The 25,419-nt window shown below is 37.3% G+C and overlaps 1 non-coding gene across 1 annotated transcript; it reads left to right on the top strand.

Annotated features, from left to right (window-relative positions):
- Nucleotides 1–3,247: 3,247 nt before the first annotated feature.
- LOC130959070 (small nucleolar RNA R71) lies at nt 3,248–3,355 on the top strand. The gene has a single exon (XR_009078166.1). It is a non-coding gene; the product is annotated as a small nucleolar RNA R71 (small nucleolar RNA).
- The last annotated feature ends 22,064 nt before the right edge of the window (nt 3,356–25,419 follow it).

The raw sequence follows: 25,419 nt of genomic DNA, 5'->3' as shown, positions 1-25,419 counted from the left end.
ACCTCATGAACTTCTATTTCTTCTCTAATCATGATGCTATGGATCATGATGGCCCGGTCTATGGTAACTTCGGACCGGTTGCTAGTGGGAATGATTGAGCATTGTATGAACTCTAACCATCCTCTAGCCACGGGCTTGAGGTCATGCCTTCTCAATTGAACCGGCTTTCCTCTTGAATCTTGCTTCCATTGTGCGCCCTCTTCACATATGGTTGTGAGGACTTGGTCCAACCTTTGATCAAAGTTGACCCTTCTTGTATAAGGATGCTCATCTCCTTGCATCATAGGCAAGTTGAACGCCACCCTCACACTTTCCGGACTAAAATCCAAGTATTTCCCCCGAACCATAGTGAGATAATTCTTTGGATTCAGGTTCATACTTTGGTCATGGTTCTTGGTGATCCATGCATTGGCATAGAACTCTTGAACCATCAAGATTCCGACTTGTTGAATGGGGTTGGTGAGTACTTCCCAACCTCTTCTTCGGATCTCATGGCGGATCTCCGGATATTCACCCTTTTTGAGTGAAAAAGGGACCTCGGGGATCACCTTCTTCAAGGCCACAACTTCATAGAAGTGGTCTTGATGCACCCTTGAGAGGAATCTATCCATCTTCCATGACTCGGAGGTGGAAGCTTTTGCCTTCCCTTTCCTCTTTCTAGAGGTTTCTCCGGCCTTGGATGCCATAAACAGTTATGGAAAAACGAAAAAGCAACGCTTTTACCACACCAAACTTAAAATGTTTGCTCGTCCTCGAGCAAAAGAAGAAAGAAGAGAGTAGAAGAAGAAGAAATGAGGAAGAGGGGGAAGGTGGTGTGTTCGGCCAAGAAGGAAAAGAAGGGGTGTTTAGGTTGTGTGAAAATGAAGGGTTGAAGAAGGGTATATATAGGAGAGAGGGGGGGGTAATGGTTCGGCCATGATGGGTGGGTTTGGGAGGGAAAGTGGTTTGAATTTGAAGGGTGAGGTTGGTGGGGATTTATGAAGGATGGATGTGAGTGGTGAAGAGAAAGATGGGATTTGATAGGTGAAGGGTTTTTGGGGAAGAGGTATTGAGGTGATTGGTGAATGGGGGAAGAAGAGAGAGAGTGATGGTGGGGTCCTGTGGGGTCCACAGATCCTGTGGTGTCAAGGAAAAGTCATCCCTGCACCAAATGTTGCTCAAAATCACGTTTTGAGGTATTTCTGGCGTTAAACGCCGGGCTGGTGCCCATTCCTGGCGTTTAACGCCAGGTTGTTGCCCTTTACTGGCGTTTAACGCCAGTCTGGTGCCCCTTTCTGGCGTTAAACGCCCAGAATGGTGCCAGACTGGGCGTTAAACGCCCAACAGCTAGCATTACTGGCGTTTGAACGCCAGCTTCTTCTCCTCCAGGGTGTGCTGTTTTTCTTCCTGTTTTTCATTCTGTTTTTGCTTTTTTCATTGTTTTTGTGACTTCTTATGATCATCAACCTACAAAAAAGATAAAATAACAAAAGAAAATAGTTAGCTATAAAACATTGGGTTGCCTCCCAACAAGCGCTTCTTTAATGTCATTAGCTTGACAGAGGACTCTCATGGAGCCTCAGAAATACTCAGAACCGTGTTGGAACCTCCCAACCCCAAACTTAGAGTTTGAATGTGGGGGTTCAACACCAAACTTAGAGTTTGGTTGTGGCCTCCCAACACCAAACTTAGAGTTTGACTGTGGGGGCTCTGCTTGGCTCTGTTTTGAGAGAAGCTCTTCATGCTTCCTCTCCATGATGATAGAGGGATGTCCTTGGGCCTTAAACACCAAGGATTCTTCATTCACTTGAATGATCAACTCTCCTCTATCAACATCAATCACAGCCTTTGCTGTGGCTAGGAAGGGTCTGCCAAGGATGATGGATTCATCCATGCACTTTCCAGTCTCTAGGACTATGAAATCAGTAGGGATGTAATGGTCTTCAATCTTCACCAAAACATTCTCTACAAGTCCATGAGCTTGTTTTCTTGAATTGTCTGCCATCTCTAATGAGATTCTTGCAGCTTGCACCTCAAAGATCCCTAATTTCTCCATTACAGAGAGGGGCATGAGGTTTACACTTGACCCTAAGTCACACAAGGCCTTTTTGAAGGTCATGGTGCCTATGGTACAAGGTATAGAAAACTTCCCAGGATCTTGCCTTTTTAGAGGCAGTTTCTGCCTAGACAAGTCATCCAGTTCTTTGGTGAGCAAAGGTGGTTCTTCCTCCCAAGTCTCATTTCCAAATAACTTGTCATTTAGCTTCATGATTGCTCCAAGGTATTTAGCAACTTACTCTTCAGTGACATACTCATCCTCTTCAGAGGAAGAATACTCATCAGAGCTCATGAATGGCAGAAGTAAGTCCAATGGAATCTCTATGGTCTCATTTTGAGCCTCAGATTCCCATGGTTCCTCATTGAGGAACTCAGAGGAGATTGGTACACGCCCACTGAGGTCTTCCTCAGTGGCGTCCTCCTCCTCTCTTTCCTCTCCACATTCGGCCATGGTTATGGCTTTGCACTCTCCTTTTGGATTTTCTTCTGTATTACTTGGGAGAGTACTAGGAGGGAGTTCAGTAATTTTCTTGCTTAGCTGTCCCACTTGTCCTTCCAAATTTCTAATGGAAGACCTTGTTTCATTCATGAAACTTTGAGTGGTTTTGATTAGATCAGAGACCATTGTTGCTAAGTCAGAAGTACTCTGCTTAGAACTCTCTGTCTGTTGCTGAGAAGATGATGGAAAAGGCTTGCCATTGCTAAACCTGTTTCTTCCACCATTATTGTTATTGAAACCTTGTTGAGGTCTCTCTTGAGTCTTCCATGAGAGATTTGGGTGATTTCTCCATGAAGAATTATAGGTGTTTCCATAGGGTTCTCCTAGGTAATTCACCTCTTCCATGGAAGGGTTCTCAGGATCATAAGCTTCTTCCTCAGATGAAGCATCCTTAGTACTGTTTGGTGCATTTTGCATTCCAGACAGACTTTGAGAAATCAAGTTGACTTGTTGAGTCAATATCTTGTTCTGAGCCAATATGGCATTCAGAGTGTCAATCTCAAGAACTCCTTTCTTCTGACTAGTCCCATTGTTCACAGGATTCCTTTCAGAAGTGTACATGAATTGGTTATTTGCAACCATTTCAATCAATTCTTGAGCTTCTGCAGGCGTCTTCTTCAGATGAAGAGATCCTCCAGCAGAGCTATCCAAAGACATCTTGGATAGTTCAGAGAGACCATCATAGAAAATACCTATGATGCTCCATTCAGAAAGCATGTCTGAGGGACATCTTCTGATTAATTGTTTGTATCTTTCCCAAGCTTCATAGAGGGATTCTCCATCCTTCTGTCTGAAGGTTTGGACTTCCACTCTAAGCTTACTCCATCTTTGTGGTGGAAAGAACTTTGCCAAGAAGGCATTGACTAGCTTTTCCCAAGAGTCCAGGCTTTCTTTAGGTTGAGAATCCAACCATATTCTAGCTCTGTCTCTTACAGCAAAAGGGAATAGCATCAGTCTGTAGACCTCAGGGTTAACCCATTAGTCTTGACTGTGTCACAGATTTGCAAGAATTCAGCTAAGAACTGATGAGGATCTTCCATTGGAAGTCCATGGAACTTGCAATTCTGTTGCATTAGAGAAACTAATTGAGGCTTAAGCTCAAAGTTGTTTGCTCCAATGGCAGGGATAGAGATGCTTCTCCCATAAAAATCAGGAGTAGGTGCAGTGAAGTCACCCAGCACCTTCCTTGCATTGTTGGCATTGTTGTTGTTTTCGGCTGCCATGTGTTCTTCTTCTTTGAAGAATTCGGTCAGGTCCTCTAAAGAGAGTTGTGCTTTAGCTTCTCTTAGCTTTCTCTTCAAGGTCCTTTCAGGTTCAGGATCAGCTTCAACAAGAATGCCTTTGTCTCTGCTCCTGCTCATATGAAAGAGGAGAGAAAAAGAAAATGTGGAATCCTCTATGTCACAGTATAGAGATTCCTTGAAGTGTCAGAGGAAAAGAGAAATAGTAAGAAGAAGGAGAAGAAGAATTCGAACTTTATTAGATAAGGTTCGAATTGTGCATTTAGAAGGAGTAGTACTCCATAAATAGAAGGATGTGGGAAGGAGGGAAGTGGATTTTCGAAAATTTCAATTAAAAGATTTTGAAAACATTTTGAAAATTTGATTGATAATTTTCGAAAATTAAAAGTGAAAAAGAAATCAAGTGATTTTTGAAAAAGATTTTGAAATTAGAAATTAAAAAGATTTGATTGAAAACTATTTAAAAAAATGTGATTAAAAAGATTTGATTGAAAATTTATGGTTTTAAAAAGATGTGATTGAGAAGATATGATTTGAAAACAATTTGAAAAGATATGATTTAAAAAAATTGATGACTTGCCTAACAAGAAAAGATATGATTCAAACATAAAACCTTCCTTAATAGAAAAGGCAAAAAAATGTTCAATCAAGTCATTAATTGTTAGTAAGTATCTTTGAAAAAGGAAAGAAATTGATTTTGAAAACATTTGATTGAAAAGATATGATTTGAAAAAGATTTGGTTTTGAAAAACTTTGAAAACTTGAAAAAAATTGATTTTGAAAACAAAATCTTCCCCTAGCACCATCCTGGCGTTAAACGCCCAGAATGGTATACATTCTGGCGTTTAACGCCCAAAATGCTACCTTTTTGGGCGTTAAACGCCCAACCAGGTACCCTGGCTGGCGTTTAAACGCCAGTCTGCCTTTTTCACTGGGCATTTTTGAATGCTCAGCTTTTTCTGTACAATTCCTCTGCAGTGTGTTCTGAATCTTCAATTCTTTGTATTATTGACTTGAAAAGACACAAATTAAAAATATTTTTGGATTTTTAATAATCAAAATGCAACAAGAATCAAATAACAATGCATGCAAGACACCAAACTTAGCAGTTTGTGTACTACTGACACTATATGAGACACATAAATACTCAAGCCAAAAGAATTCAAAGATCAGAGTAAGAAATCATCAAGAATTACTTGAAGATCCTTAAGACACATGAATGAATGCATGTAATTGACACCAAACTTAAGATGAGACACTAGACTTAAGCAAGAAACATCAAATATTTTTGGTTTTTTTATGATTTTGTAATTTTTTTTTGTGTTTTTCGAAAATTAAGTGGAAAAAGGTATCAAAATTCTTAATGAGAATTCCAGGAATCAGTGCAATGCTAGTCTAAGACTCCGGTCCAGGAATTAGACATGGCTTCACAGCCAGCCAAGCTTTCAAGGAAAGCTTCGGTCCAAAACACTAGACATGACCAAAGGTCAGCCAAGCCTTAGCAGATCACTGCTCCAAAAGCAAAATTGATGAAAATCAACAAGCTCTTGTGGTGATAAGTTGAAACCTCGGTCCAATCAGATTAGACATGGCTTCTCAGCCAGCCAGATTTCAACAAATCATCATGAAACTCTAGAATTCATCTTCAAGAATTTCGAAAAAAAAATAAATACCTAATCTAAGCAACAAGATGAACCGTCAGTTGTCCAAACTAGAACAATCCCAGGCATTGTTACCAAAAGCTTGCTCAAAACTTGAACAATCCCCGGCAATGGCGCCAAAAACTTGGTGCGCGAAATTGTGATCACTACAACTTCACACAACTAACCAGCAAGTGCACTGGGTCGTCCAAGTAATACCTTACGTGAGTAAGGGTCGATCCCACGGAGATTGTTAGCATTGAAGCAAGCTATGGTCATCTTGTAAATCTTAGTCAGGCAAACTCAATTGTATATGATGATGAACGAAAATAACATAAAGATAAAGATAGTGATACTTATGCATATCATTGGTGTAAGAGCTTCAGACAAGTGTATGAAGATGCCTTCCCTTCCGTCTCTCTGCTTTCCTACTGCCTTCATCCAATCCTTCTTACTCCTTTCCATGGCAAGCTCGTGTAGGGTTTCACTGTTGTCAGCAGCTACCTCCCATCCGCGCAGTGAAAGCTAATGCACGCACTCTGTCACAGTACTGCCAATCACCGGTTTGGTTCCCTCCCCTACCGGAATAGAATCCCTCTTTTGCGTCTGTCACTAACGCCCAGTAGGTTACAGGTTTGAAGCACGTCACAGTCATTCAATCATTGAATCCTACTCAGAATACCACAGACAAGGTTAGACCTTCCGGATTCTCTTGAATGCTGCCATCAGGTCCTGCCTATACCATGAAGACTCTGATCTCACGGAATGGTTGGCTCGTTTGTCAGGCGAGCACTCGGTTGTCAGGCGATCAACCATGCATCGTGCAATCAGGAATCCAAGAGATATTCACTAAGCCTCAGATGCTTGTAGAACAAGAATGGTTGTCAGTCACCTTGTTCATGAGTGAGAATGGTGATGGGCGTCAATCATCACCTTCATCATGTTGAAGAACAAGTGATATCTTGGATAAAGAACAAGCGGAATTGAATGGAAGAACAATAGTAATTGCATTAATACTCGAGGTACAGCAGAGCTCCACACCTTAATCTATGGTGTGTAGAAACTCCACCGTTGAAAATACATAAGAACAAGGTCTAGGCATGGCCGAATGGCCAGCCTCCAAAGGTCTAAGATAGCATAAAACAAAGATAGCTACCAAAAGTCTCTCTTTAAATACAATAGTAAAAGGTCCTACTTATAGAAAATTAGTACATAGATGAGTAAATGACATAAAAATCCACTTCCGGGCCCACTTGGTGTGTGCTTGGGCTGAGCAATGAAGCTTTTTCGTGTAGAGACTCTCCTTGGAGTTAAACGCCAGCTTTAGTGCCAGTTTGGGCGTTTAACTCCCAATTAGGTGCCAGTTCCAGCGTTTAACGCTGGAATTTCTTGAGGTGACTTTGAACGCCGGTTTGGGCCATCAAATCTTGGGCAAAGTATGGACTATTATATATTTCTGGAAAGCCCAGGATGTCTACTTTCCAACGCCGTTGAGAGCGCGCCAATTGGGCTTCTGTAGCTCCAGAAAATCCACTTCGAGTGCAGGGAGGTCAGAATCCAACAGCATCTGCAGTCCTTTTGAGTCTCTGGATCAGATTTTTGCTCAGGTCCCTCAATTTCAGCCAGAAAATACCTGAAATCACAGAAAAACACACAAACTCATAGTGAAGTCCAGAAAAGTGAATTTTAATTAAAAACTAATAAAAATATACTAAAAACTAACTAGATCATACTAAAAACATACTAAAAACAATGCCAAAAAGTATACAAATTATCCGCTCATCAACGGGCATATTTTGCAATAGTTGTATTACCCTGTTTCAGCTGCATAAGTTCCATCTCCTTAGCATCACGAGCTGCCCTCGGAAAATACTTCTTATAAAATTCGTCCTTAAAAGTATTCCAAGGAATATCGCCTTCATCTTGTTGCAACAGTCGCTGTATCCCCTGCCACCAATGCTCAGCTTCTCCTTCCAGCATATAAGTAGCAAACTCCACGTGTTGGCCTTCCGGAACATGCTGTACTCGTAGTGATCGTTCAATAGCTCGGAACCAATTGTCAGCATCAGTCGCAACAAGTGTACCTTTAAACTTAGGCGGTTTAACCTTCAAAAAAGTCGCAAGGGTCATAGGTCTTTCGAGATGCCCTAAGTTATTCTCATCATTTCCACTATCTTCCCCATGCTCATTCTCATTTCCGTTTCTCACTCCAAGACGATCAACAGCCCTAGCTGCTGCTTCTGCAGCCTCACGCACTACCTCAGCCACAGCGTTCATGGTAGTTATAAACGTCTCCTGTTCCCTCTCGTAGTTAACATTAGGAATTCCTTCCCGTACGCCTCGTCTCCGTGAACCCATCGTGGTCCTGTTCACACCAAACAATCATTATTAAGGTGATCAGTCTTAACACTTCAAGTCAAGTGTGAACAATCCCAGAATGAAAACACAGAGACAATCATGCAACACATATCACATTGATATCCTATAAGCATGAGACACACAACAGAGTATGCAATGAAGCATAGTCAGTCCACTCCCTAGGCTCTATTGGGAACGAACTGCTCTGATACCAACTTGTAACGACCCAACTCCCAGTATGCCATGGTCATACAAGAAGCTAAGTGTTACTAACTTATCCTTTCTAATTATTATTTACTATTTAATATAGGAGCCTGTTCCTTGTTAGAGCGATGCCAATCTTACGAGTAAATTTTTTTTTATTTGTTGCGGACATTCAGGTAAAATAGACAAGCATATAATAAGAATAATAGAGAAGTGGCATAAAGAAACATAGAAACACAGCTGGTAATATACATCATGTACACTATGACACAACATGTAGCGTTTACACAAGATCAAGTCAGTTTACATCCTCGTCATCCTACGTAGCTAATATTTACACGACACTCCCAGGGCCTGGCCCATACAAAAAGCCGCTAAACTGGCACCCAGGCTAGCCTAACCACTATATAGCTCCTAGCTCTCGGGTGTACTAACACAAGTGAGAGACTAACTATCAGATAATGTTAGACTAGAGTGTCATCAAAAGAATGCCCCTTCCGCAGTCAAACTATATCTACTCGTGGCCGTTCGGAGAACCGCCGTGAGGCTCGTCCATCTCCTCATCCTGCTCTATCTCTATCTCAGGATCCTCCTCCTCCTCATCATCCGCAGCTACAACTATACCCTCAGATCCACCAGAAACACTGCTGTCACTATGTACAAAATCATTCGCGAGCACAGGTCCGTTCGCGTATATAGGAGTTACCCCATCATCCGGTAGTGCCGGCTCATCAGGCTGTGGAAAGTCAGGGATCGGCTCAGGGGGAAAGTCCCACTCTGGTGGTATCACAGGTACGTAGTCACCAGCTAACTCGGGCTCATCAGGAACGATAGGCTCAGGTTCCACCTCATTCAAAGGTTGAGCTGGTATAGGGTGCTCGGGGTCATCAGGAAAAGGATGTACAGGTGCGTCAGGATGTAACCAGGATAAGGGAAAGTCATAAGGAGCATCAGGGTCAAAATGCGGGCTAGACAGAGGATGTTGAAAGGCTCGATCAGGTAACGCGTATCGTCTAATACGAGGCTCCAATCCCATGATGAAATAACTGTGATGTACCGGATCCTCGTAGACGTAAGGGTCCTCGAACTCAAAGAAGATCACGCCCGTCTCCATCTGGGAGAGGAAGGGAGAGAAGGGGGTAAGAACTGGGGAGTCCTTAGTAGGGTCGGGGTTATTAGTTACGTTCATTTATTTGTTTTCGATTAGCAGATGGATTTTAGAACACAGTAAAGTAGTAAACAGTAGTTAAAATAGATAGGGAAAACAGAAAACAGAACACAAACAGAAAAGTGCAAGAAAGTAAAGCATAGACATAGCACTCAAGCAAACAAACATAAAGAAATAGATCAAACACAAGTAGGAATGCAACAGAGAGTAATGCGCAGACAAGAATGATGCATGTCTAGTCCTAGTGCAGGTAATGAGCTCATTTGTCAGTTTCTACCCGCTCCCGACGTAACCCAGCATTACTAGCCTGATATGGCTTTCCTGTTGGCTATACCCCTGTGTACAGGAAATAACCCCTCTGCCACCACAGGGTCCACTGCACGCAGGAAATAACACATCTGCCACTGCAGGGTTGTATGCCGACACACCTTCTGTATACAGGAAATAACCCCTCTGCCACTACAGAAATGGAACAGGTGGTCACGGTACTTCTGTAGCAGGAAATAACCCCTCTGCCTTACAGAAATAAAATATGAATCTGTACCGCAGGAAAGCGTTTCGCAGTGGTTTGCACCGTTATCTATCTGACTGTTACAATGCAGTAGATGAACATATAGATATCTCTGAGGTTGCCTTAATGCAACAGATGACCTTTCAATAGGTCCTCTACTCTTTATCATATTACTCTCTTCGCTTTGTCTCTTTATTCTGCTCTGTTTGTTCCTTTCTCTGCGCTTCCTCACTTTATTCTGCTTGCTCTATTTAACGTATGTATTTAAAGCTTATGTAAATTTCGATATGATTAGTTAGCCTGCCCCAAGTATAGGTTCATTAAGTCTATACTGAAACAGTTTAACTTTTCATATAATACCTAACCCTATTCTCAAATCAAGAACTAACTATGTTGCCCTAGTTTGTTCACTAGTCTCTGTCTGTTTCTCTGTTGTTAAAATTTTACAGACTTTTTCTTCGATTTTTGTCTTTTCTTCAACTTTTATCTTTTCTTTATCTTTTCCTCTCTAACATGTTATTACCACTCCCTAAGTGTTTTATGAAGGTAATTATGAGATTCTGCACTTAAAGTTGTCTTTCTAAAGCTTTTACAGAAAACTGCCTTTTCTGCATTATTTTATTATTTTTATTAAAATATTATTTTTATTTAAATATTATTATTTAATATTTTATTATTATTTATTATTTTATTATTAATTTTCGAAAATTAACTTACCTTTTACCTTTAACCTTTAAAATTCACTTTTTACCACCCGTAACTTTTAATATTTTTACTTTAACCACCCTAACTTTCAGAAATTACTAAACAACCCCTTAAACACCAAAAATTTTACTTCCTTGCCCTTTTTAAGATCTAAGGCCTGTTCTTCATTGTTCTTCATGACACTCAAAGTGTTCTTCATGTTCTTCATAAATTCTTCAGATTCTTTCTCTGTTTTTACCCGTTTTTCAGTCTTTTCAGCAACCGATTTTTACTACAATTCATAATAAATTAGCAGCCACTAAAACCCCATCTTTTCTACATGATTTCATCACAAATTGAACCTCAATTTAAGCCTAGGGTTTCTTTTTTCCAGCTGCTCCAAGAACATGAACATAAAGCTTGAATTTCATCAAATTTCATCAAAATTTCACCAAATTTTCACCAAAAATCAATCATATATGCAACCAATTTTTAGCACAGCCAAATAATACAACATTCACACATCTCAAACACAAATAATCAAGATTAATTTTGTGACACCCTACCTGGTTTTGCTGCTCTTAATTCAATCAAACTTTCAGGTGGTCCTTAAGCACTTTTTCCTCCTAAATCACACCAAGAAAACACATATTTAACCATGTTTCCTTGAAACCGAATCAAAAGAGAGATGGTGCAGCCAACTCACCTTGATCCCAGCCTTGATAAGTCATATGATCATGTAGAGAAAGAAGAGAGGATCATTTTGGTCGGATTGGAATTTTGATTTGAGTTTTAGTTCAGCAGAAATCAAGCTTTGAAGATTTGGAACTAAGAACTTTTCTCTCTTTTTCTCTCTACCTATTTTCGGCCAAAAAGTGAAAATGAGCCAGCCTTGGGGGTTTTGGGGGTGTAGGGTGAGTTGTGATTGGTTGGCTTGGAGGTGGATTAAAATAATATTAAAATATCTCAGGTGTATAACTACTAAAACTAGGTGTATCGGAACACTTGCAAAAACATCTCTAAAAATTATTTTCTGAGCTACTAGCATAAATGACACTAGTAACATATTTAGTATAAGAATAAGACATGAATAATGATGCCTTGGCATCGCCAAAGTCATCAGAGAGTGCTGGTGCTAAACTGCACCAGTAAACTGTGAACCCGCTTAAACCGATTTTCTGTTTTTAACTAAAACTGACCAGGTAACCTTATAATATCATTCAAGAAGCTTCTAATACTCATATAATGATGATATTACCCTATTATCTCTCTTCTCTCATGAATCGAGTCCAGTTCGTCAAACTGAGACTATTTACGAAAAACCGGATCAAAACTCCTAATCGATACGGTTCAAAAACTATGTTCTTCGTAACTGCATTATCGAGCTTGCCCCATAAAAAGTTCTAGCTTAAAGATGACATAATAACAATTAGGATTGAGATACTTGATAATATATCAGAGCTTCTCCCCTTACTGATCCTCCGGAGTTCTCCGTACTTTCAAAAAAGATTTCGCGTACTCGAAAACCGGGGTTGTTACAACCAGAATACTGACAGTTTTGCTGCACCATGATAATGAGCTGAGGATTCAACTCAAAGCTACTAACTCCAATGGAGGGTATACAGATACTACTCCCATATGAAGCAGTAGTGGGGTTAGCATATGACCCCAGAGTCCTCTTGGACTGTTCATTCCCACTTAGTTCCATGTTGGAATAAAAGAGATGGTATATATGTTGATATTATTTATTTTATAAAAATTAATTTTTATAAAATAAAATAAAAACGAAATAAATAAAAGAAAGTGGAAATATTTTGAAATTGAAAATTGAATTTTTATATAAAATTTTCGAAAAATGTAGTTCAAAATTAGTTAGAAATTAAAATTTTTTTTGAATTTTGAATTTTATGATGAAAGAGAAAAACACACAAAAGACACAAGACTTAAAATTTTTAGATCTAATGCTCCTTATTTTCGAAAATTTTTGGAGGGAAAACACCAAGGAACACCAAACTTAAAAATTTTAAGATCAAGACACAAGAAAAACTCAAGAACACTTTGAAGATTCACAAGAACACCAAGAACACAAGAAAGAACACCAAACTTAAAATTTTTAGAAAACCAAGACAAGTTTTCGAAAATTAAAGAAAGATTAACAAGAAAACACCAAACTTAAAGTTTGGCACAAGATTAAATCAAGAAAAATTATTTTTGAAAAAGGCTTTTAAAAAGAAAGTGCTCAATTGTTAAGAACATAAACCTCCGCTATAACCAACTGAGCTAAAAATGTAATGTATTTTAAAGATGTGTTATTTTTATGGATAAAAGTATAATTTTTAAAAGTTAATGTTTTGAAAAAGCACAAGAAAAACTAGAAAAGACACAAAACAAGAAAAACTTGAGATCAAACAAGAAAAATAAACAAGAACAACTTGAAGATCAATGAAGAACAAAGAACACAAGTCGAAAATTTTAAAGAAAAATATAAGACATGTAATTGACACCAAACTTAGAACAAAACACTAGACTCACGAAAATTAGCAAGTAATTAAGAAAAATAATAAATTTTGAAAAGAAATTTTTTTGAAAAGAAACTATCCTATCAAGATTTAATGACTCTATAACAATAAAAATAAAAATAAATTATTCCTAATCTAAGAAATAAAATAAACCTTTAGTTGTTCAAACTCGAATAATCCCCGGCAACGGCGCCAAAAACTTGGTGCACGAATTTGTAATCCGCACAACTAACCAGCAAGTGCACTGGGTCGTCCAAGTAATACCTTACGTGAGTAAGGGTCGATCCCACGGAGATTATTGGGTTGAAGCAAGCTATGTTTATTTTATTATTCTTAGTCAGGATATTAATTAAAATTATAAGTTGAAATTATTAGATTTGATTGGAAAAATGAAAGAGAATAACAGCGTTACTTGTTGTACAGTAATGAGAAATATGTTGGAGTTTTGGAGATGCTTTGTCCTCTGAACTTCAACTCTTCCTTGAAATCCTTCAATACACGAAAAGTCCCTTCCATGGCAAGCTCTATGTAGGGTATCACCGTTGTCAATTACTACCTCCCATCCTCTCAGTGAAAACGTTCCTATGCTCTGTCACAGCAGGGCTAATCATCTGTCGGTTCTCAATCAGGTTGGAATAGAATCCATTGATTCTTTTGCGTCTGTCACTAACGCCCAGCCTTCAGGAGTTTGAAGCTCGTCACAGTCATTCAATCCCAGAATCCTACTCGGAATACCACAGACAAGGTTTAGACTTTCCGGATTCTCATGAATGCCACCATCAATCCGGCTTATACCACGAAGATTCTGCGTAATGAATCTAAGAGATACTCATTCAGTCTGATGTAGAACGGAGGTGGTTGTCAGGCACACGTTCATGGTTTGGGGAAGGTGATGAGTGTCACGGATCATCACCTTCTCCATAATTAAGCGCGAATGAACATCTTAGATAAGAACAAGCGTGTTTGAATGGAAAGCAAAGGAATTGTATTAATTCATCGAGACGCTGCAGAGCTCCTCACCCCAACAATGGAGTTTAGAGACTCATGCCGTCAAAAAGTATGTAATTCAGATCTGAAAATGTCATGAGGTACAGAATAATTCTCTAAAAGTTGTTTAAATAGTAAACTAGTAACCTAGGTTTACAGAATATGAGTAAACTAAGATAATTGGTGCAGAAATCCACTTCTGGGGCCCACTTGGTGTGTGCTGGGGCTGAGACTAAAGCTATCCACGAGTAGAGGCTTTTCTTGGAGTTGAACTCCAAGTTATGACGTGTTTTGGGCGTTCAATTCCGGATCATGACGTTTTTCTGGCGTTTAACTCCAGACAGCAGCATGTACTTGGCGTTCAACGCCAAGTTACGTCGTCTATCTTCGCGCAAAGTATGGACTATTATATATTGCTGGAAAGCCCTGGATGTCTACTTTCCAACGCCGTTAAGAGCGCGCCAATTGGACTTCTGTAGCTCCAGAAAATCCATTTCGAGTGCAGGGAGGTCAGGATCCAACAGCATCTGCAGTCCTTTTTCAGCCTAAGTCAGATTTCTGCTCAGCTTCCTCAATTTCAGCCAGAAAATACCTGAAATTACAGAAAAATACACACACTCATAGTAAAGTCCAGAAATATGATTTTTGCTAAAAACTAATAAAATTCTATTAAAAACTAATTAAAACATACTAAAATCTACATGAAATTACCCCCAAAAAGCGTATAAAATATCCGCTCATCAGTTCCAGACCAATCTTGATTCTTCGGACCTGTCAAAACTTCACCGTGTGCTTCACCTAGGTCTTGCTCCTGATCAGGAACCCCTTGAGCCAAACCAAATTGCCTCCTCAGTCTATCAGATGCATGCCACTCAATACCTTCAAAAGATATAAGTGGAACTCTGGCACTCCAAATAGCAGAATGCTGACGAATGTCAGGAGGAATCACGTCAGGATCGGTCCTTCCAATTGCATAAGGCTCCCAAACAAACTACACACATTATACAAGTAACCGACGATTACACACAGAATAATAACACGAGTAAACGAAAAAAACTACTTATTTATTACAAAAAACCTGTCCTTCTTGCAGAAGATCCAGATCTCTCCTATAGTGATCAAGGGTACGATATCTGTATGGCCGATTCTCACGTTCCCAGTTCTGCCACCTGACATCAAGCGATTCGTTAACTTACATTTATCAATACAAGGTAAAATACACTATTTCAAAGCGTCTAGTAATTAAATTTACCTATTTGCAATCGGAAAGATTTGAGGATTGCTTGGAATCGGCGCCATGAATGGTAGACGGATCCATGCCCAGGCAAGCAACAGTGTCAGCGGACCATCAATCTCCTTACACTCGACACGAGTTGCTCTACACAACGATCTATACAGGTGTGCCAGGCAGGTCGATCCCCAACTGAACTGTATGATCCCGCCAATGTTACGGAGTAACGGTAGAAACTTCCAGTGCACTCCTGCTGCAGACTTATCTCCAAACATAACGATCCCAAACAATAACATTATATGGCACTTCACGTACCTATGAATCTGGACCTCATCAACCAACACTAATCGATTTTTCAATGCTCGAAACCAAACCAACTTAATGAAACTTTCCCTGCAGTCTGTCTTCATAGGTGCAACACAAACTGATCCAAGCATTCAGCCTCTAAAGCCTCATAACTGCTCAGTGTTGGTCCCATAACTAGCAAACCATTTGTCGGAAGACCAAGAATTAGCACCACATCCTCTAGTGTCACGGCACACTCACCAACCGGAAAGTGAAAAGTATGCGTCTCAGGGCGCCATCTCTCGACCAGAGCATTAATCAATGCCGACTGACATTGGACAACTCCAATCTGTGAAACATGATAAAAGCCGGTGTCCCGTAAATACCCCTCCACTATTGGATTGTACCGATCCGGCGGCATGTAGTGGTCACATTGCAACATTCGAGAACCCTAAACACAAACATAATATTAATTAATTATCAAATTAAATTGATCAAATCAAACTTTCATTACCAAATAACCAGTAAAACATATCCACAACTACAACCAATAAAAATAATAATAATAACAATACTGTTAAATAGATAACTATTATATTATATACTAATATTCAAGTAACTATTCAATTATGTTCTAACAATATACATACAACAATAAATCAATCATTAATTCTTTATTAAATATTTATGTTTTACTTATAACAAAAATAATTAATTTAATAATACTTAAATCATAATAATTATTTTACTATCCTAGGAACGTTTAATCATAAATAAATATTATTACTACAAAAATTTATTTATTACTAACAATTAATGCTAACTAAACGATTTATTATCATACATTGGTATCTATCTATTCTATTCTATTAGGGCCGTATCCTAATAAAAATAATAAAACCATCAGTATGACTTATTATTATTATTATTATTATTATTATTATTATTATTATTATTATTATTATTATTATTATTCTAATAAATTCAGTAATAATAATTAATATTAATTATTTTTTTATTATATCTCCATTTTTAATAACAGTATTATTATTATCATTAATTTAATTATTTTGCTAACAACAATAATTAATTTATTATTTTATTATAATGTATCATAATCCTTTCTTCTAAATAATCTTATTACACTAATCTCTAATCTCTGCATCATTATACTCTAACATTACTAATTCCTAAAATTTAACTAATCATATTAAAATACTCAGACACTACTACTACACTAATTTCTAACATTATCATCATAATAATTTATTAATCTCTAACTTAATAATAATTATTATTTTACTTAAAATAAAATTTTTTACAATACAAACTTACATAGTTAGGATGATCAAGATAATTTGCAATGTGAAACTCCAGACGATTAACATATTTTATTCTTCTTCTTCTTCTAGGCATTGTTAGAGAGTGGTGCAATTTTTTTTATTTTAAACGTTATCAATGGAGGCCATGGAGAAGCTACTGTGGGGTTTGAGAGGGGTTGGAGAAGAAGAAAGTTTGGTGGGTTGCTGAAAGTGAAAGAATGAGGGAGGGGGGTTCAGCAATCATGAAATTCTAGCTACAAGGGGTGCGGGACTATACTTGCATGCGTGACACTTGGCTGGGGGCACAAATCGGACCGTCCGATTTGTGTTCCTTTCCAGCCCCTAAATCGGACCGTCCGATTTCCGTGGTGAAATCGGTCCGTCCTATTTCTTCAGCCCAGCCGTCACAGTTTGGTGAAGCACCATAGACACCCATAACGTGATAATACACCATCTTCTCTCCAATATTAAAAATAAAAAAGTGTACCACGTGGGTTTAAAACCCAATAAAATTTTCATGAAGAGTCATGCCTAATTTGATACTAAGTGCAAAGATAAGATGGAAATAAATAATCATTCATTGAAAATCAGTCAAATAAAAAAAACAAAACAAAACAAAAAAAAAAAAAGAAAACTCAATAAAGCAATTGTCTCAATGAAATCAAACTTTCTAAAGCAACTCGTAAAGAAGGATTAGAAGTAAATATGTGCTTTCAATTATCATTAAAATAATATAAAATTTAAAGGCTTATTTAATGCCATTAATCTTTTAAAAACAACTAACATTTAAAAAAATTTTTCGGACCAAATTAAAGATTTACTCTAAATTAAGCAAATAAATAAATGTAAAAGAGAGAAAGAAATGTTATTTTCAAAAAATAAATATCTGCATCATTATATTATTGCTATAGCATTACATAATATTTTATTTTAGAGTAGAAGTAAGATTATGACTCATTTCATATCTACAATTCTATTTATCTAACTCGCATTGATCTTACTCTCATCAAAGACTCCAATAATACTCTCCTATACAAATAGTTTATTAAATCAATTGAAAACACAAAAAGTTTTAGATTGTTAAATAAGCAAAAAGAAAGATTATTTATCTTAACTTCTTTGCAGAATTTTTTCTCCCAAGCCAATAACTGCTCTAACATGGAATAAGGGGAAACTCTATAAGAAAGTCAATGAGCTTATAGTTTGTGTGATAAACTTCAATTTTGTGGTTTGTCTTGTGTTGAATTTTGAAAATTTTATCAACTTTTTTTACATTTATTCAATGAAATAGCATGGTTTTGTGAATTCCTCTTAATTTGTGCTTAAGAGTAAAAACATGCTTTTTAGGCTTAAATCGCTAATTTTAATTCACTTTAATTTCATTAGATGCCGTGATATGTTTGTTAAGTGATTTCAGGATTAAAAGGCAAAGATTGGGTTGAAGAAATGAAGAAAAAGCATGCAAAAATGGAGAATTCATGAAGAAATGAGGATTTGCTAAACAGAATGCCACGCACACGCGCCACCCACGCGTACGTGTGAAAAGGAGATTCGCCCAGCGATGCACACGTGTCACCCAGACGCACTCGTGAAGAGAAATTTTGCCAGTGACGCGTATGCGTGACCCATGCGTATGCGTGACAAGCTGCATGTGACTTCACTAAAGGCAAAACATTAGGGCGATTTCTGAGCTCAAGGAGGTCCAAATCCAACTCATTTTTGATGATTTTGAACCCAAAGATTGCAAGAGAATGGGGGAGTACTCATAGGGTAGTATTCATCATATTGTAGGTTAGAATTCTAGAGAGAAAAGCTCTCCCTTCTCTCTAGAATTTAGGGTAGTTTAGGTTAAATTTCCTTAGATCCAACTTTCAATTCTTGTTTTTATTTCAATTCTCCTTATATTCTATTATCTCAATCTTCTTAGATTTTCTTATTAATTTTCTTATTTTGCTCTCTTTTATGTTTATGATCCTTGTTGGATTTCTATTTTCTTTTAATGTAATTTTATGTTTCCATGTCTTTTTATGTTTATCTTAGTTGCTATTGTTGATTTCTTGCTAGTGTTAGTTATGGGTTTCTTTAATTCTCGTATTTTGTGATGTTTACTTTTATTGTACTCTAGGTGTTTGATAAAATGTTCTCACTAGTTTTAGAGTAGTTTTCTTTACTCTTGGCCTAGGCTAAGGGAATTAAGTGACCTTGAATCATTGGGTCTCATTGAATTGGTAATTTGAGAACCCTATGTGATCAATTTGATAACCATTAACACTAGCCTACTACTAAGTCAATTAGTAGCTAGGTTAGGACTTATGGATTGATGTTGATCAAGCCTATTTGACGTACTTCAAGAATTGAAGTAGACATTATACGTACTTCAAGCATAGAGGTAGACTTAATGGGTTTGTCCCTCATAATTGTCAATATATGATTTGTGAAAAAGAATGGTGGTCTCAATTCCCATGCCTTAGTCAAGAGTTCTTTCCTTTCTTTTATTAGTTCTTGTCATTTATTTTCTTGTCAATTACCAAATCGAACCCCCTTGTTCCTTCATAGCCAATCATTGATCACTTCATTGCAATTCCTTGTGAGACGACCCGAGGTTTAAATACTTCGTTAATTTTCATTGGGATTTGTACTTGTGACAACCAAACATTGAAATTTGATTTGAAGATCGATTATTGGTTTGGACTATGCTCACAACGAAATTATTTTGCTAAATTCCAAATCGGTATAAACATCAAGTTTTTGGCACCGTTGCCGGGGAATCTGATGCGCCACTATTTCGTGGTATATTTTGTGCGTAATTGATGAGCGAATAATTTATACGCTTTTTGGCATTATTTTTAGGTAGTTTTTAGTATGATCTAGCTACTTTTTAGTATATTTTTATTAGTTTTTAAGCAAAATTCACATTTTTGGACTTTACTATAAGTTTGTGTGTTTTTATGTGATTCCAGGTATTTTTTGGCTGAAATTGTGGGACCTGAGCAAAAATCTGATTCAGAGGCTGAAAAAAGACTGCAGATACTATTGGATTCTGACCTGCCTGCACTCGAAATAGATTTTCTGGAGCTACAGAAGTCCAATTAGTGCGTTCTCAATTGCGTTGGAAAGTAGACATCCTGAGATTTCCAGCAATATATAATAGTCTATACTTTGCCCGAGTTTTGACGATGAAAACTGGCGTTCAAATGCCAACTTCCTGCCCTATTCTAGCGTTAAACGCCAGAAACAAGATAAAAGCTAGAGTTAAACGCCCAAACTGGCATAAAAGCTGGCGTTTAACTCCAAGAAAAGTTTCTACACATGAAAGCTTCAATGCTTATCCCAAGCACACACCAAGTGGGCCCGAAAGTAGATTTCTGCATCATTTACTTATTTCTGTAATCCTAGTAACTAGTTTAGTATAAATAGGAATTTTTACTATTGTACTGACATCATTGGATCATATTTTGATCTTTTGATCACTTTTAGGAACGGCCATGCCTAAACCTTGTTCTTATGTATTTCCAACGGTGGAGTTTCTACACACCATAGATTAAGGTGTGGAGCTCTGCTGTTCCTCGAGTATTAATGCAAATTACTATCGTTCTTCTATTCAATACAAGCTTATCCTTATTCTAAGATATTCATTTGCACACAAGAACATGATGAATGTGATGATCAAGTGACACTCATCACCATTCTCACTTATGAACGCGTGCCTGACAAACACTCCCATTCTACATGAAAACAAGCTTGAATGCATATCTCTTGGGTCTCTAATCAACGATTCACATCGTTTCTGCTCTGACAATGGGGCATCTGAATCTGAGATTAGAACCTTCGTGGTATAAGCTAGAAACATTTGGCAGCATTCCTGAGATCCGGAAAGTCTAAACCTTGTATGTGGTATTCCAAGTAGGATCTGGGAAGGGATGACTGTGACGAGCTTCAAACTTGCGACTGTGGGGCGCAGTGACTGTGTGCAAAAGGATCATTGGATCTTATTCCGACACGATCGAGAACCGACAGCTGATTAGCCATGCGGTAGCTATGCCTGGTATTTTTCATCTGAGACAAGAAATCCGACAGTTGATTAGCCGTACAGAAACCGTAGAGGACCATTTTCACTGAGAGGACGGGAGGTAGCCATTAACAATGGTGATCCCCAACATACAGCTTGCCATGGAAAGGAGTATGAATGATTGAATGAAGACAGTAGGAAAGCAGATATTCAGAAGGAATAACGCATCTCCATACGCTTATCTGAAATTCCCAACAATGAATTACATAAGTATCTCTATCTTTATTTTATGTTTATTTATCTTTTAATTATCAAAACTCCATAACCATTTGAATCCACCTGACTGAGATTTACAAGATGACCATAGCTTGCTTCAAGCCGACAATCTCTGTGGGATCGACCCTTACTCACGTAAGGTATTACTTGGACGACCCAGTGCATTTGTTGGTCAACTGCACGAAGTTGTGTATCACGATTTTCTGTACCAAGTTTTTGGCGCCGTTGGTGGAGATTGTTCGAGTTTGGACAACTGACGGTTCATCTTGTTGCTCAGATGAGGTAACTTTCTTCTCGTTTTATTTTCAAAAAAATCTTTCAAAACTTTCCTTCTATTTTCGAAAAATTGTTCAAAATTTTTAAGAATGAATTCTAGAGTTTCAGATGATACTTTCATCATCACAAGAGCCTTTTTGATTCCCATCAATTTGGCTGTTGTATGTGATGTCTTGCTGAAGGTTGGCTAGCCATGTCTAATCTTTTTAGACTGAAGCTTTAGACTAACATTGCATGCTTCCTGGAATTCCTATTGAAATTTTTTTTTGAATTTCTTATTTTCTTAATAATTCTCGAAAATTTTTTTTAATAAAATCATAAAAACAAAAAAATATTTTGTGTTTCTTGTTTGAGTCTAGTGTCAATTTTTAAGTTTGGTGTTAATTGCATGTTTTAATTTTTCTAAAAAAAATTTCGAAAATTCATTCATTGCATTCTTCATGATCTTCAAGTTGTTCTTAATTAGTCTCCTTGTTTGATCTTCATATTTTCTTGTTTTGTATCTTTTGTTGTTTTTCATATGCATTTTTGAATTCATAGTGTCTAAACATGAAAAATCTCTAAGTTTGGTGTCTTGCATGTTTTTCTTTTCTTGAAAATTTTTCAAAAATAAGTTCTTGATGATCATCATGATCTTCAAAGTGTTATTGGTGTTCATCTTGACATTCATAGTGTTCTTGCATGCATCATTTGTTTTAATAAAAAATTTTTATGTGTTGAGTCATTTTGTGGTTTTTCTCTTTCCTCATTAAATTCAAAAAAATCAAAAAATATATTTTCCTTATTTCACTCATAAATTTCGAAATTTTGGGTTGACTTAGTCAAAAAATTTTAAAACTTAGTCGTTTCTTGTTAGTCAAGTCAAAATTTCAATTTAAAAATTCTATCTTTTCAAATCTTTTTCAAAAATCAAATCTTTTTCATTTTTCTTCTTAATATTTTTGAAAATCTTAAAAATTGATTTTTAAAATCTTTTTCTTATTTTTATTTCATATTTTCGAAAACCTTGCTAACAATTAAGGATTTGATTCAAAAAAAAAATTTTAAGTTTGTTACTTTCTTGTTAAGAAAGTTTCAATCTTTAAATTCTAGAATCATATCTTTTAGTTTCTTGTTTAATTTTAAAAATCAAATCTTTTTAATCTCTTTATCAATCATATCTTTTTAAACATATCTTTTTCAATCAAATCTTTTTCAAATCATATCTTTTTCAAATTTTAATTTCAAAATCTTTTTCTAACTTCTTATCTTTTCAAAACTTACTATTTCTTATCTTTTTCAAAACCATCTAACTACTTTTTCACTTCTCAATTTTCAAAAACCACTAACAACTTTTTTCAAAATCTTTTTAATTAACTAATTGTTTTAAATTCTAATTTTATTTTATTTCTTTTTTTATTTTATTTGATTTTCGAATTTCTCTTTTCTCTCATCTCTTTCCATTTATTTATTTATTTACTAACACTTCTCTCCTTCTTAAAATTCAAACCCTCTCTCCCTCTCTGTGTTCAAATTCCCTTTATTTTCTATCTACCATATTCTTCTCTTCTTCTACTCACATAAAGGAATCTCTATACTGTGACATAGAGGACTCATCTTCTTTTCTGTTCTCTTCTTTTTCATATGAGCAGGAGCAAGGACAAGAATATTCTTGTTGAAGCTGACCCTGAACCTGAAAGGACTCTAAGAAGAAGCTAAGAGAAGCTAAAGCACAACAATCCAGAGAAAACCTTACAGAGAATCTCGAAAAAGAAGTAATGACCAAACCCAACAACAATAACAATGTAAGGAAGGTGATTGATGATTTTACTACACCAACTTCCAACTTCCATGTAAGAAACATCTCAATCCCGGCCATTGGAGCAAATAACTTTGAGCTTAAGCCTCAATTAGTTTTTCTGATGTAACAGAATTGCAAGTTCTATAGACTTCCATCAGAAGATCCTTTTCAGTTCTTAACTAAATTCTTGCAGATCTGTGATACTGTTAAGACCAATGGAGTTGATCCCGAGGTCTATAAGCTTATGCTTTTCCCTTTTGCTGTAAGAGACAGAGCTAGAATATGGTTGGACTCTCAACCTAGAGATAGCCTGAATTCTTGGGATAAGCTGGTCACGGCTTTCTTAGCCAAATTCTTTCCTCCTCAAAAGCTGAGCAAGCTTAGAGTGGATATTCAAACCTTCAGGCAAAAAGAAGGTGAATCCCTCTATGAAGCTTGGGAAAGATACAAGCAACTGACCAAAAAGTGTCCTTCTGACATGCTCTCAGAATGGACCATCCTGGATATATTTTATGATGGCCTGTCTGAATTGTCTAAGATGTCATTGGACCATTCTGTAGGTGGATTGATAAACCACTATTTTATGGTTCATCTTGTGCTTAATTGAGTGGATTTTATCAACTCTTTACTCACTTATTCATGCAATTCGCATGTTTTACATTTTCCTTCCCGATTTTGTGCTATGATTCAAAACATGCTTCTTTGATCCTATATTTGCTTATTATTAATCCTCTCTTATTACCATTAGATGCCTTGATATGTGTGTTAAGTGTTTTCAGATATTATAGGGCAGGAATGGCTTGGAGGATGGAAAGGAAGCATGCAAAAGTGGAAGGAATACAGGAAGTTGGAGAAACTGCTAAGCTGTCCAGCCTGACCTCTTCGCACTCAAACAGCTATAACTTTAGCTACAGAGGTCCAAATGATGCAGTTCTAGTTGCGTTGGAAAGCTAACGTCCGGGGCTTCGATTTGATATATAATTTGCCATAGCTGCCTCGACGCCAGGTGACGCGAACGCGTGAGTCACGCGGACGCGTGACCTGGCAGGAATGCAACCCGCGCGGCCGCGTGGGCCATGCGGCCGCGTCACTTTTCCGCGACCTGTACGGACCAGAAAGCACTGGAAGTGACTTTTGGGCTGTTTCTGACCCAGTTTTCGGCCCGGAGAACACAGATTAGAGGCTATAAAGTGGGGGAATGCATCCATTCATGAGGAGGCCATTCATAATTCACTTCTCATGATTTAGATTAGTTTTGAGAGAGGTTCTCTCCTCTCTCTCTTAGGATTTAGGATTTCTCTTAGTTTTAGGAGTAACTCTCAATCCCAGGTTCTTTATTTTTACTTATTTTTTTCAATTTAATTTATGAACTCTTTATGTTTAGATTGATCTTCTATTAATAATTCAATTCGAGGTAATTTCAGATTTAATTTTGCTTTGCTTTATTTATAAGTGCTCTCAATTTAACTTACACATTTTCTTTCTTTTGGCTTTGGTTGAGACCTTGGTAACTCTTGAGTTATCAAACTCATTGTTGATTGAAAATTGGAATTGATTTGTCCACTTAACTTACCTTCATAGTTAGAGGTTAATAAGGTGGGGGAAGAATCCAATTCTCATCACAATTGATAAGGATAACTAGGATAGGACCTCCAGTTCTCCATACCTTGCCAAGAGATTTTATTATTATTATTTTATGTTACTTGCCATTCAACATACTGCTCCCTTAATTTCTAAAATCCCTACCACTACTTTCTCAAACCCCAAATTTACAATCTCCATAACCAATAATAAGAACATACCTCCCTGCAATTCCTTGAGAAGACGACCCGAGGTTTAAATACTCGGTTATCAATTTTAAGGGGTTTGTTACTTGTGACAACCAAAACGTTTGTACGAAGGGATTTTTGTCGGTTTAGAGACTATATCTACAACGCGACTGTTTTTATGACATTCTTTACTGGCAAAAATCCCAATGTCAAAATGGCGCCGTTGCCGGGGATTCAAGAAGAAGAAGCACAACCTCCCATGCCCTTGGAAAGCAATGAAAAGGAGATTGAATTGAAAGAGAGCTACCAAGAGGAAGAGGTTGAAATTGAAGAAGTTTGCAAAGAGGTGGTAATTATCAGAGAAGAGCACAAGGGAGTGGAGCTTGCAATTTCATTAAAGATACCTCCCCCTAAGTTGCCATCATCCTTCACAACATTCAAGTGGGTAAAATTCATATCCCGTAGCTTTCTAATCCCACTTGAATATGGGCTACTGGAGACGGATGGTCAACTTAGAGCTCTTTGTGGCATTAAGAGTAAAAGGAAGATGGTCAGTGGTAAGAATTGACCTGCAAGGTTCATTATGGTTGGAAGCTTTAAGTTTAAACGCAAAGGTTGGTATA

The sequence above is a fragment of the Arachis stenosperma genome, chromosome 10, assembly GCF_014773155.1.
Source record: "Arachis stenosperma cultivar V10309 chromosome 10, arast.V10309.gnm1.PFL2, whole genome shotgun sequence".
In the NCBI taxonomy this organism is placed as follows: Eukaryota; Viridiplantae; Streptophyta; class Magnoliopsida; order Fabales; family Fabaceae; genus Arachis; species Arachis stenosperma.
Note: the sequence above shows the minus strand (reverse complement) of the source record. Positions and strands in the feature narration are given on the sequence as shown.